Consider the following 7,528-nt stretch of genomic DNA (forward strand, 5'->3'; position numbering starts at 1 on the left):
TCATTAAAATTATGATATAGTTAGAAGAGTGACAATGCCAACATGGCAGAAATATAATATCTTCATTTCATTATTGAAAGTATTTTAACTCTGCTTCATTGTTTCAGATTTACCTACCTCAGAGGGAGAAGCTCCATGGACACGTTTTGTGCCACATGCATAGGCACAAAATATGACCACTGGTAAACAAGTGGTTTTCTAAGGATTTATATTCAGGAAAATACTTGAAATTTTCTTACTGGATTTTCCCATTGTCTTTTATTACTCATTTTACACAGAACTTTAATATTGGTGGGAAAAAAGTACCTAGATTTCCTGCACCTCCAATCAAACCATGCAGGATGATTTCCAGACTCCTGGCCATAGCCCCACAGTGAGCCCATAGAGCACCCTCTGATGATCTCTTATCATAACAGGGATGTGTGTAACCCTGAAAAGTACCTAGAAAGCCATGTGATTAAAGTTGAAAAACCCATCAGTTTCTTCTCTATGGTAATCTATGTTTGAAAAAAATATTCAACAGGTCAAGAAGTCTGTCATAGACAGACTTAGACATGGACACTGAATACAAAACAGCAAAAGATGCATTACAAATCATGGCATGCACACGGTTAATGTGCAGGGAGAGCCTGCATCTGGCAGCTCAGAGGAGGTTGGAGAGAAGGTAAAGGAGGCCCTGAGCCTCCCCAGATGCAAGTGCTGCTCTCAACTGTAGTCCTCCCAGAGTTTGGCCGACTGCTGCTGGCCTTTTGGGGTACCTGTGGAAAGGTGGGAGAAGAGACAAGTCCTAACTAGGAGAGAGATATCAGGGCTTTTTTTTACATTATTATAGAGTAATAAGAAGTTGCAAAAATCATACAAAGAGCTCTCTATGACTGCTCTCTTTCCTGGATACAATAATATCTTACACCAATGTGACATTTTCCTGCTTCTGACAGTGCCTGGTCCCATGACTGACCATGTCCCCTGTACTTCCCCTATTGTACTGTGAAAGGAAGAGCATTTTCTTTAGGCCACACAGATAGTGTTACCCTGGGAAAGACTAGTGGGAAACATGTTGACATGGGGCACAAGATTTCTTGATTATGAGAATATTCCAAGGCATGACCAAGAGAGCTGGTGATAGTGATGGTGAGGAGACAGATATGATGCATATTGTTGTCACGGGTCCCCAGGTGTGAATACTAATATAAAAATCAAGAGCAAAAGATTTGTGTTGTTATCAGCATCTATACCAAGCCACCTGTTACCCAGTGTCATATAAATGAACTTTTCCTCTCTTGAGAATAACTTGTCTAAATAAGGAAAGATGAATCCTTTAATACCTGTTATTAATTTGGCCACCTAATGGAAAGTTTTATAAACTGAAATGTAGACCTCTCAGATTCTTAAACAACATATCTCATATTTAATTGAACATTTTTTTAAAATGTCTTCTTTGAAAGAACATCACCTCGGTGTGTTTTTGAAAGGAATTCGGTTCTAGTTGTACTTTTGCTTCCAATGAGCTAGATTGCCAAACAGCAAAATAGCAATGTAGCTCTCTCCTTGATCTTCAGGATTGCTGTTTTGATATAGAACCATTTTAGAGCCATCAAGAACCATCTAGAATGAGCCTTTCTGGACTAGTTATTCATCACCTGCTTTCACTAGAGTAGCTCCTCATTTATCTTTACTATTTCTCTTATAATCTTAAAGACCTGCCTAAAATTTTGCTTGAAAACAGGGACTGCTGATAAGAAATATTTTGACAACCAAATAATCAAATGATCCTTTATAATCATGCGTATCTAGTTTTGCCATAAGGTAGGATTCACAACTAGAATATCAAGATTTCCTAGGCTTTTAAAGATGTTCCTGGCAGATATTCTAGGGGCTCGTCATTCCCCATCTCTTCCATGTATTGACCTTGACTTCTGGTGAGAATAGGATTTCAGCCCTGACAGTGGTCTGGTCCCATTTCCTCTTCCCAGATTACAGATTTTACTATGAACAGTAGACTTTAGGGTGAAGGAGCAGTTCCCTCTCACAGGAGGGTGGAAATCCATTGATAAACATGTAGGTGTGATTCAAATCAATTGAAACAAAATATGAACAGTCAGGAAGTATCCAAGATTTGCTTTTTTGAAAAAAGATCCCCTGTATCAGCACACCATAGGATAAGGAAATGTCTTTGTTGATCAAGGTAAGGAAACATAACTTTCTGTAAAATTAACTAACAAATCAGCACTTGACATAATGCTCTTTCAATTTATCCTCTGATTCTTCAAGACAAAGCAGTATTCTGTTGCCATCTGGCCTTTTGACACACCAGTGTTGTTCACATCATGTTTTTTCCTTCTCTAAAAACAAAAACACCTCAAATGAATCAACTGTGTGTCCTCTGGCAGCTTGTTTTTCTTGGTAATTGATGCAATGGAAATGAGTCATGTGCTTAACAATTTAAATAATTTTTTTAGCTAGGATCTGTCGACAATTTTATTCCCACACTTTTTCCCATTGTCATCAAAAGTGCACCATGATTACTGAGGTTAAAACACCAAAGATCAGCCCTGGCTGGTGTGACTCAGTGGATTGAGCGCTGGTCTGCAAACCAAAGGGTTGCTGGTTTGACTCCCAGTCAGGGCACATGCCTGGGTTGTGGGTCAAGTCCCCAGTGGGAGACTTGCAAGAGGCAACCACACATTGATGTTTCTTTTCCTCTCTTCTCCCTCCCTTCCTCTCTCTCTAAAAACACAAAAACAAAGCAAACAACAACAAAAAAAACACACCAAAGATAAGTTTAATCCAAATTATTCTAGATGTTATATTTTTAACAGAATCCCAGGCATGCATAATATTAAAAATTATATCTCTAATGTTATAATGAGATTAAAAATCTGGCACACTCATGGATAACACAGAGGAACAATTTTTAACATATATCCTGTTGAGTTCTATTTTTCAGCTGTTTTAGACTTAAGTAGGCATGCTGATTTAAAAACTGTAGTTAGTTTTCTTCTATCACATCAAGTTTTTTCTGTACAGCTTATCTTAATGCGACCACTCTGGGCTAGATTGAGCCTGGATCAAGGAAACACTAGTGCTCTCCTATTGGCTGAGAGCAAACCTCTCTCAAGTGGGGAGTGGTGGGGGACCAGCGACAGGTTCATACTTGTCTAGGCTATTCAGTTACACATGAGACATTGTGTTGAGAGGTTGTGTGCCTCTCTATATAATGAATCATTTTCTGAAATGTAGTCCGAGTTCTTCTCTGTATACAAGGAGTTAGCAGAATTTATTTTTTAATTTACATACATATTTATTTCCTTTCCTTCAGATCATGTCTGCCTCTGCTATTTCTCATCATAAGTGCCTAAACAACCCTGATTTGTTTTGTTATATCTGTGGCAGTTTCACCATTCCCAGTCAAAGCACAAACATCAGCTCATTTGTCAGGCAAGCCTATTTTGATATTTTAAAGTAAAACTTGTGATCAAGATAAGTCTTGGGCCCCTCACAAGGTGTGTAAGCAGTCTGTCAAGAGTTTACAGATGTGGATGAAGGGAACATGTGGTAAATTGCCATTTGTATGCCTATGGTTTGGCGAGAGCCCAGAGATCAGTCAAATGACTATTACTTTTGTATAGTGAAAACGTCAGGATATAACAAGAAAATTAAATGCAAAATAGAGTATCCTAGTCTACCATCAGCGATATGCCCAGTGCCTTATTCAGTTGAAATTCCAGTGCCAATTTTTATTGAACTACCCTCTTTTGAAAAACAGGAGTATGGTGAAGAACTAATTGACAGCAACGATGAAGATTTTGAAATTGAAGATGACCCAGTTCATAAGGGATTTGATCAGCATGAGTTGAATGATTTGGCAAAAAGGGTTCAGAACTCCTAGCATCAAGACTGCATGAGAAAAACTTGCTTGAAAAAGGAGCAAAATCATCCTACTTTCAATCAAGAGAACGTGCATTTCTTCAGTACTTTTGAAGTGACGGTGACTTTCTGTGTTGATGTAACATACATGGTTTAATGTAGGAATTGGGAATTCCAATCAATAATGCAACTGAATGGCGACTGTTCACCAATAGCTCAAAGCGGAGCTTGAAGTGTGTCCTCCTTCACAATGGCAATTTATTTGGTGCGGTCCCAATTAGCCATTCAGTTTGTTTTCATGAAGAATATGAAGACATAAAGAGTCAATGATCTGTTGCAATATCACAAGCACAACTGGATCATCTGTGTTGACCTTCAAATGGTCTGCTTCCTTCTTGGTCAGCAACACGGATATACTAACTATCTCTGTTTTCTGTGTATGTGGGACAGCAGAGCTTGTGAGAAGCATTGGGTGGAATCAAATTGGCCTCCAAGATCTGACTTCAAACCTGGTGATCCAAATATTCTACATGAGCTGCTTGTTGACAGAAAGAACATTATATTCCCACCTCTGCACATAAAACTGGGTCTCATGAAGCAATTTGTGAAAGCTTTGCCAACTGAAGGAGACTGTTTCAAGTATCTCATTTTGGCATTTTCTAGCCTGTCATGTGAAAAAATAAAATACCTTAATATGTATGTTTGGTAGCAGAACTTTACTACTTGTACACAATTTGACCTGCAGTAACAATCTATAGCCTTTATATGAATAAAATAACTCTAAATAAACAGTATTTTCAGGTAATTTTTTTCTTTATTTTTCTTTGTATGTACATTTTGTATGATTTTTGGAACAAAGGGAGGCTATCTTGTACCTTAAAAAGTTGATGTGATAGAGAAAAACTGCGATCATTTTTGGATTCAGATGCCAAAAGTTAGTCAAAAACAAGTGTCAGATCTCACTCAACTAAAATTGTGTTCCCCGGTGTAATGGATCATATGACTATATTTCTTATGACAATGTTTCTGTGATTTTTTAGATTCTAAATAACATTCTTACTCATGAACTAAATCAATGAGGAAATACTAAATGTCAAGAATATCTGTAATGGACCCATCCTAATGAAGTGCCCACAGTATAGCTTTATTTTTATGGTGTAAACTTTTTATTCTGACATAATCTTTTACAGAAAGTAAAAATTATGAAATGATCAGTCATAAAAACAAATTGCCCATCTGTGCTTATGTTGGTCATCAGTGAGAAATGAGTAAAAGGGAGACACCTTTTGGATGTTTTAAATTGATTAACTTTTTAAACTCAGAATTTATCATTTTAAGACTGCATGGAAATTAGTCATCAGTACCTGTAAGAGCAGAATTTTGCAAGCAGGACTATTTTCATTAGCACTGCATGACTTTGGAACCTTTACCAAAATTCTTTTCACCAACTTTCTGAGCCATTGACAAGATTGTTCTCTGGATGATCAGCTTTGCATTCTGATCCATTATGAGGCTATGAAAGGATTTTTTAAAATTGGGAGAAACAAGATGGCAGAGGAGTAAGTGGAAGCTACACCAACCTCCTCCCAGAACTAGTCTGGATTTACAACTTAATTTTGGAGAAATCATCTGGAATAACTAACCGAACACTAGCTGGAGAGAAGTCTTATAACCACGGAGAGACAGGAATGGCCGCTACACCACAACGTGACCGGTAGGGAGTGCAGAGACGCCGAAGGGCTGACTGGGCTCACACGGGTGGCAGCCGAAGAGACTGAGAAACAGCTCAGCAGCCGGGGACTCCCCCTGAGAAGGGCAGGGTCTAAACCCCCAGCTGAGCTTCCCAGCCTACAGCAACAGAGTGGAAAGTAAAATAGTATCCAGCTGAGAAAAGCGAAAAGCCACAGGGTTTCTTGCTAGCCGGAGAGAAACAGCTGGAGAAAAAGAGCTCTTAAGCAGATCACATATGAAAATATTTTGGCCCCCACTTACCCTGGGTTCGAGCGGAGAGAAGGCAGAGGGGACTGGAGACGCTTGGGGAGAGTTTGGTATGGTGGCTTTGAGGGGAGAACTGGGGGAGCGGCCGGCTGGGTCCCAGTGCTAACTCATGCCCAGTGCTGCAGGCAGACCATCCCCGTCCCCTCCAAGTGGCGACAGCCTGAAGGGAAACAAAAGCCCAGCCTACAGGAATTAAGCTGCCACACCCATAGTCTTTAACCTGAAGGCTAATCACAGATTGAATGGATTAACAACTAAAGAAGCCAGACAAAGGCAGTAGATCCCTGGAAGTCTCCAACAGGCTGCCTAGGACCGGACTGGTACAGGATCTGATGCTGCCAGGGGCAGATCCAGGAAGCGCAGATCATTCTAAGAAGCACCAACAAACAATAGGAGTCGCAAAAATGGGGAGAAAGAAAAACAACACCCCATAGAAAGGAAAGGTAGAATCGCCAGAAAGAGTGCTACATGAAATAGAGGGGAGCCAACTATCAGATATGGAATTCAAAACATGGATTATGGAGAAGCTCAATGAGCTCAGCGGAAACTACAAAGAACTCCAGAAAAACTACAAGGAACTTACTGAGAATTACACCAGCATGAAAAAGGACATGGAAGCTATCAATAAGAGGCAGGAGGAAATGAAGAATATGATCTCTGAATTGAAGAACACAGTAGAAGGAATTAAAAGCAGGCTAGAGGAAGCAGAAGATCGGATCAGCGAGCTGGAGGACAACTTAGACAAAAACTCCCAGGCAGTGCAACAAAGTGAAAAAAGACTGAACAAGACTGAAGAGGCTCTAAGACAGCTGCAGGACAACATGAAATGTAATATTTGTATCATAGGAATTCCAGAAGGAGAAGAAGAGCAAGGGATAGAAAACCTCTTTGAAAATCTAATGACAGATAACTTCCCTAACATGAGGAGGGAAAGAGTCACGCAAGTCCAGAAAGCACAGAGGGTCTCAATGAAGATGAACCCGAACAGGCCCACTTCAAGACACATCATCATTAAAATGGCAACATTCAAAGACAGAGAATCCTAAAAGCAGCAAGAGAGAAACAACTAATAACATACAAGGGAGCTCCAATAAGGCTATCATCAGATTTCTCAGCAGAAACACTACAAGCCAGAAGGGAATGGCAAAAAATATTCCAATCAAGGAAAAACAAAGGCCTACAACCAAGAATACTCTACTCAGCAAGACTCTCATTCAAAATGCAAGGTGAAATAAGGAGTTTCCAAGACAAAAGAAGGCTAAAAGAATACATCTCCACCAAACCAGCATTGCAAGAGATGCTAAAGAATCTGCTTTAAGAAGATGAAGAAGCAGAGAGGAACACGAGTACAAAGGGGGAAAATGACAATGAATAAGTACTGAAAGAAAGAAGGAACTTCTACCATTTGCAACAACATGGGTGGAACTAGAGAGAATTATGCTTAGCGAAATAAGCCAGGCAATGAAAGAAAAATACCTTATGCTATCACCTGTTACAGGAAACTAATGAACAACACAAACAAATGAGCATAATTGAACCAGTGGTATAACCCTGGCTGGTTTGGCTCAGTGGATTGAGCGTCGGCCTGCGAGCTAAGTGTCGCTGGTTCGATCTTCCAGTCAGGGCACATCAGAGAAGGAAAACTCTGATTCCAAAAAACCTC

This window comes from Furipterus horrens, unplaced genomic scaffold, assembly GCF_987537825.1.
Source record: "Furipterus horrens unplaced genomic scaffold, mFurHor1.1.pri manual_scaffold_12, whole genome shotgun sequence".
NCBI lineage: Eukaryota > Metazoa > Chordata > Mammalia > Chiroptera > Furipteridae > Furipterus > Furipterus horrens.